This window comes from Rutidosis leptorrhynchoides, chromosome 7 (genome assembly GCF_046630445.1).
Source record: "Rutidosis leptorrhynchoides isolate AG116_Rl617_1_P2 chromosome 7, CSIRO_AGI_Rlap_v1, whole genome shotgun sequence".
Taxonomy (NCBI): domain Eukaryota; kingdom Viridiplantae; phylum Streptophyta; class Magnoliopsida; order Asterales; family Asteraceae; genus Rutidosis; species Rutidosis leptorrhynchoides.
The window spans coordinates 307,299,996-307,307,220 of NC_092339.1; the positions used below are offsets into that span (position 1 = coordinate 307,299,996).

Sequence of the window (7,225 nt, forward strand, 5' to 3'; positions counted from 1 at the left end):
CTCGGATTGGCCGGTTATTATCGTCGGTTTATCCAAGACTTTTCTAAGATCGCTTCTTCATTGACGAAATTGACGAGGAAGAATGTGAGGTTTGTTTGGGAGAACGAGCACGAAATTGCTTTTCAAGTGTTAAAAGAGAAGTTGTGTCAAGCTCCGGTGTTAGTGTTACCGGAAGGAGTGGAAGATATGACGGTTTATTGTGATGCTTCGTTAAATGGACTCGGGTGTGTTCTAATGCAAGGAGGTAAAGTCGTAGCTTATGCCTCTTGACAATTAAAGGAACACGAGACGAGATATCCGACTCATGATCTTGAGTTGGCAGCGGTTGTGCATGCGTTGAAAATTTGGCGCCATTACTTGTATGGTGTCAAGTGTACGATTTATTCGGATCATAAGAGTTTGAAACACCTCTTTAATCAACGAGATTTGAATTATCGTCAACGTAGGTGGATGGATGTGGTGAAAGATTATGATTGTGAAATACTTTATCATCCGGGCAAAGCAAATGTGGGCGCGGATGCGTTAATTTGAAAGAGTCATCACCCGGCGTTACAATTGGGATTGTTACGTATGATTATTACTAATGATTTTCTTGAAAAACTCGGAGTGATTCAAATAGAGGCTTACGTTCACAACAAGCATGCGGAGCGAATTGTGGGACAATCAGAGTTCATTACTATGGGCTCGCGGGGTTTGTTGTCTTTTCAAGGAAGAGTGTGGGTGCCTAAGATGGGTGAGTACCGACAAGTGCTACTAGATGAAGCACATAAGTTAAAGTATTCCATTCATCTGGGCGTAACGAAAATGTATCTTGATTTAAAGAAATATTATTGGTGGCCGGGCATGAAACGTGATGTTGTGAAGTATGTTGAGCAATGCGTCACATGTTTGCAAGTTAAGCCCAGCACCAAAAGCCGTATGGTAAGTTACAACCGTTAGAAATCCCGAAATGGAAATGGGAGCACATTACCATGGATTTCATTACAAAGTTACCTAAAACGGCGAGAACCCAGTTTGATTCGATTTGGGTTATAGTTGATCGACTGATGAAAAGTGCTTTGTTTCTTCCCATTAAGGAAGCGATATCGTCGGAGACCTTGGCTAAGTTGTTTATCAAGGAAGTCATCTCTCGACACGGTGTTCCTATATCGATTGTTTCGGATCGAGATACTCATTTTACATCTCGATTTTGGGAAAAGTTTCATGAGGATATGAGTACACAATTGAAATTGAGCACGGCGTATCATCCTCAAACGGACGGTCAAACTGAACGTACGAATCAAACTTTGGAAGATATGTTACGTGCGTGCATTATCGATTTTGGTGGTAGTTGGGACGAGCACTTACCTTTGGTGGAATTCTCGTACAATAATAGTTATCATACTAGTATTGGGATGCCACCTTATGAGATGCTTTATGGGCGTAGGTGTCGAACCCCGATTTGTTGGAGTGAAGTAGGACAAAAGGAAATCGGGAGTACCGATTTAGTTTTAGAGACGAATAGCAAGATTGATGTGATTCGAGAGCATTTGAAAAAGGTTCAAGATAGGCAAAAATCTTATGCCGATAAACGTAGACGAACGATCGAATTTCAAGAAGGTGACATGGTGATGCTCAAAGTTTCGCCATGGAAGGGTATTATTCGGGTTCGGAAACGAGGAAAGTTAGCTCCTCGGTTTATTGGGCCTAAGGTTTTAGCTCGTGTTGGTGAGGTCGCGTATCGTTTGGAATTACCCGAAGAGCTTGCGGGGATCCATAATACATTTCATGTTTCCCACCTCCGTAAGTGTCTTGCGGATGATTCATCTTGGGTGCCATTAGATGAGATTGAGCTAAATAATAAGTTAGAGTATATCGAGGAATCGATTGCCATACTTGATGAGAAGGTCAAAAGATTGAGACATAAAGAGGTTAGGACTTTTAAAGTCCAATGGCGTCGTAGTAAAGGTTCCGAGTTTACTTGGGAACCCGAAGAATTCGTGTTGGTTTATCTTCCTTCTTGTCATGCGGCTTGGATCGCGAGGACGCGCTCCGATTCAAGTGGGGGAGAGTTGTAACACCCCGTTTTCCCGTACGTATTGAAAGGTACATACTTAATCATTTATACGTTTGTAACTCGCTAGATTATGCGTAATTGTATAGATATGTGTGTGTGTGTGTGTATATATATATATATATATATATATATATATATATATATACTTGATAATGTGTGTGCCTACTAGTTTATACATGGGCTTTGATAGCGTTAAGTCTTATGAGACTATTGTTGAAGTTTAGGTGAATGTAGGAAGTGCAATTTAAGTGAACAAATTAAATAAAATCGAAAAGTGTTTAAGTTGGTCGAGCTGTCCAGTTCTAGCCTTAGGCCGCGCCGCGACATTTGGGTCCGCGCCGCGGCATAACAAGCAAATTTAGATCAGAAGTTGGTTTAAGAAGGGTCTGATTTCAATTTATGTGTCGCGCCGCGACGAGTAAGGTCACGCCGCGACAGGTCTGCTGAACTGGTGTCGGATTTGGCTCATTTTAAGGGTTTTTAAGGGGCAAAATGGTAAATTGATATGTGGATCTGATGGGAGCTTTAACTCTCCACCACATACTCATTTATTTCATTTCCTTTTCCTTTTTATTTCCTATTTCTCTCCCAAAACACAAAACCTACTTAGTTTAATCTTGAGATTTGGAGTTGGAGAATTGTGAATCAAACCTAGGAGCGAGATTTAAAGTTGTTCCTTGTGTCTCTAGCTATGCGTGGATAGTCTTGGTAAGTTCTAACTCTAAATTTTGAGTTTTAATTGGTTAATGACTAGGGTTTTGGGTACTAGAGATTTGTAAGACCCATTTGGTGGTAAAATGGGTGAGTTTGGGTTATGTTGTTGTAATGCAACCCTAATAGCCACAATCTAGGGTTTTGGCCTTGTGATTTGAGATTGTAAGTGTCAATTGGTGTTGTTAGTCACTAATGCACTTTAATATTTATGAAAGAAGGGTTAATGGGTAAGTTTGACTTGATTGTGAGTTTAAGTGAGATAAAAGGGGTCAAAATGTACTAGTTGACCTAATGGGATGAAATGGGTATGGATTACCCTAAGGTTTATGTTAATTGAAGTTAATAGACTTTAATTCACTAGTCTTAGTGATTAAAGTCGAGTCTTGGCCATGTATGGGCGGTTGTGAGTAGTTGAGTCATTTAATGCAATTTGGGTCATTAAAGGCTCAAGTGGGAGTATTGTGGTTAATCCCACTAGTTGTGAAATTGAATGTGCACTTAATGATTTAGGTACATTGCGTTGAAGCTCGGAAGTGCTAAATCATCACCCTTGTGACAAGGTGAGTGGAATAATTATGCGTTCATGTGTATGGCGTGTTTATTTGTGAATGTTATGGTATGAACCACGTGCCGGTAGTGCCATAACATGTGTGGGATGGGATGTGAACCACGAGCCGGTAACATCGAGTGTGAAACACGAGCCGGTAGCACTATAAACTAAGATATGAACCACGAGCCGGTAGCATCGAGTGTGAACCACGAGCCGGTTGCACTATAAACTAATATGTGAACCACGAGCCGGTAGCATCGAGTGTGAACCACGAGCCGGTAGCACTATAAACGAGTATGACTCAAATGCGTATGGTGTGAACCACGAGCCGGTAGTACCATAGCGTTATTGGTTAACCATATTGAGATTGTTGTTTGTTTAGCATATAAAATATATTGAGTTGAGTATATGCTAATGAAGTGGTGTGATAATGTACGACTTGTTAGTGTTACGGGTATGTTGACATGCTAATTGAGTTACAAGTTCGTATGAGGTATTTGGTATTGTGATTGCAAATGGATAGGTTATATATATGTATGTATAATTGTTGCACTCACTAAGCATTGCTTAACCTCTCGTTGTTTACCATTTTATAGGTTCCAGCTTGGACAAGGGTAAGGGCATACGGTTGGATTAGTTGTCTCCCGTTTGTGTTGACAGGGGATGCTTTTAGGATAGCTTTTGAAGTGGCCGAACGTTTTGGGTAGTTTAGCCCCAAACCATGCTCGAGTGTCGTTTGGATTATAAACGATCATTTGTTGTTGGTCAAACTTGTATCACATTCGTTAATGGCCTTTGTGCCTTTTTGTAAACATTAAACTCGTAGTATGTTTTGACGAATCGTGTGGAATGGGTTACATATTTAATTGGCGCGTAAATGTGTATTATATTTTTTAAAAAAAAATTATCGTACGGAGTACGGGTTGGGTTGTTTCTTTGCTGGTTTATGAGCTTTTAGCACAGAAATGAGTTGAGATTTTTCATTTTCCGTAAGAGAAGACGATATTATTACAGGTAATTCAGATTCACCATGTAAATAAGCATATTCCAAATGGTTTGGAAGTGGCTTTAACTCTAATGTCGGTAGTTCTTCTATCGATGATTTATATCGATATCTGTCTTCTTCTTTTAGCATTTGAATTTCTTCTGTTGTTGGTTCATATCCATTAGCCATGAGTGCGGCTAACATTTCAGCTTCATCAATTGGTTCAGTTCCTTCTCCTAAAGAACATTCTCCTGTTCCTTGTAATTCTGGAAATTCTTCTAACAATTCTGCATGTGAATCTATAGTTTGAATATAATAACATGTATCATCTGCAGATTGCGGTTGTTGCATGGCTCTATCAACAGAAAAGGTAACACTCTCGTCCTCTATACTTAGGGTCAATTTCTTCCCGAACACGTCTATTATTGCTTTAGCCGTGTTTAAGAATGGTCTTCCTAATATGAGAGGAACTCGAGAATCTTCTTCCATATCCAGAATAACAAAGTCTACTGGAAATACTAAAGTACCAACTTTAACTAGCATGTTCTCCATTATCCCTCTAGGATATTTTACTGATCGATCGGCTAGTTATATGCTTATTCGTGTTGGTTTCAATTCTCCAAGGTCTAGTTTAGCATATAATGAATACGGCATTAGATTTATACTAGCACCTAAGTCTGCCAATGCTTCTATTGAACTAAGACTACCCAGAAAACATGAAATTGTGAAACTTCCTGGATCTGAAAGTTTTTCTGGTATCTTATTCAACAACACTGCAGAACAATTAGCATTCATAGTAACAGCCGGGAGTTCTTCCATTTTCTTTCTATTTGTGATTAGATCTTTCAAGAATTTGGCATATCTAGGCATTCCTGAGATCACATCAATGAAAGGAAGATTTACATTTATTTGTTTAAACATATCCAAGAATTTGGATTACTCGGCTTCAAGTCTTTCTTTTCTCATTTTACTTAGATAAGGAAGTGATGGTTGGTATGGTTTAACATAAGGTTTTGCCTTTACTGTGTTATCTTCATTAACCTTTTCAACTACCGGTTCTGTTTCCTTATCTTGTTCATGTTGTGGTTCTTGTGGAGTAGGAATAGCGTCATCAGAAATTACAGGTATTTCAGGTGGTTTAAGTGTAATACCACTTCTTGTGGTAATGGCTTTAGCTGTTTCATTCCGGGGGTTAGCATTTGTGTCACTAGGTAGACTTCCCGGTTTTCTTTCACCTATCAACCTTGCTAAGTTACTTACTTCTTGTTCCAAATTTTGAATAGAAGCTTGTTGATTTCTAAATGCTTGAGCATTTTGTTCATTGGTTTATTTCTGAGATGTGAAAAACTGCGTTTGAGATTCAACTAGCTTTGACATCATATCTTCTAAATTTGGCTTTTTATCATCGGTTTGTAGTGGTTTATTTGGAAAAATAGGTCTTTGCTGATTGTAAGTATTATTAGATACTTGTTGATTGCTAGGACCTTATTGGTTGTTGTATGGAACATTTCGGTTATAATTCTGATTTTGATTGTAGATTGGTCTTGGCAGTTGAGAATTATTCTGATAATTATTTCCAGGCCTTTGGTTCATGTATGAAACATTCTCTCTTTGTTCCATTATTTATTCATTACTGAGACAATCTTTTGTCAAATGTGGTCCTCCACACTGCTCACAACTAATTCGTATTGAGTGAATATCTTTAGTCATCTTTTCCATTCGTCTCTCGACAGCATCTATCTTTGAGGAAATGGAATCAAAGTCATAGCTAGAATCGGCTCTAGCTGCTTTAGATGATCTAACGATATCTTTTTCTTGGTGCCACTCATGTGAGTGGGAAGCAGTGTTATCAATAATTTTGTAAGCTTCAGTTACGGTTTTCTTCATAATTGAACCACCAGCTGCTATGTCGATGTCTTTTCGTGTAGTGATGTCGCATCCTTGGTAGAATATTTGTACTATTTGATAAGTGTCTAAACCATGTTGCGGACATCCTTTCAACAACTTTTCAAATCTTGTCCGTGCTTCATATAGAGTTTCATTTGGCTTCTGTGTGAACGTAACAATTTCTCCTTGAAGTCTAACGGCTTTAGATGCCAGAAAGAATTGTTTAAGAAATTTTTCAACTAAAACATCCCATGTATCAATCGCCCCTTCAGGTAACGATTCTAACCAATCTTTGGCTTCTCCCTTTAAAGTCCAGGGAAATAACATGATATAGATCTGTTCATCCTCAACTTCTCTTATTTTAAATAAAGTACAGATCCTATTAAAGGTTCGAAGATGTTCATTTGGATTTGTCATTGATTAGTTACCATGTGTTGGATTTGTCCTTTGATTTCATAATCTGGCGCATTAATGTCTGGTTGAGTAATTGCGTGACCTTGGCCAGTGCGTTTAGCTCTCATTAGGTCTTCCATACTTAGAGGTTCCAGATTTTTCATGATTGAGTTTGTTGAATCTGAACCACTAGAGGATTCTGACTTAATGGTTTCTTCCTCGACAATCTCTGGATGAGTGATTTATGGTTCAGGAGGAATGATTTGTCCCTGAATATCCTCCGGATTCTCAATTGTGAGGTCGGGTTCAAAAAATGGATTATCGAAAATTTGAATTGAAGTACTTGGTCGACTAGATGACGATTCTAATGAAAAATCAACGGCGACAATATTTGCTAGATGTCTTGATCGAGTTACAGGTGGTGAACATATAAAAGGTGTTGAACGTTTTGCTCGGTGCATTCACTGAATATCCTATTAGTTATAAAAGATAAAAATTATATAAGTTATCAAATTAATAGACTTTTCTGATTTTGCCCACGTTTCGAATAGCCAATAGATGCAGTAGGTAGCCAGGACCCTTTAAATCGGAAGCCCACAACTCGCCACTAACAAATCCAACTATTACTACGAACCAGAAA

At 38.6% G+C, this 7,225-nt stretch overlaps 1 non-coding gene across 1 annotated transcript; it reads left to right on the forward strand.

Moving 5' to 3' along the window:
- Positions 1-6,280: 6,280 nt before the first annotated feature.
- LOC139860986 (small nucleolar RNA R71) lies at positions 6,281-6,387 on the forward strand. Its single transcript, XR_011763609.1, has one exon. It is a non-coding gene; the product is annotated as a small nucleolar RNA R71 (small nucleolar RNA).
- The last annotated feature ends 838 nt before the right edge of the window (positions 6,388-7,225 follow it).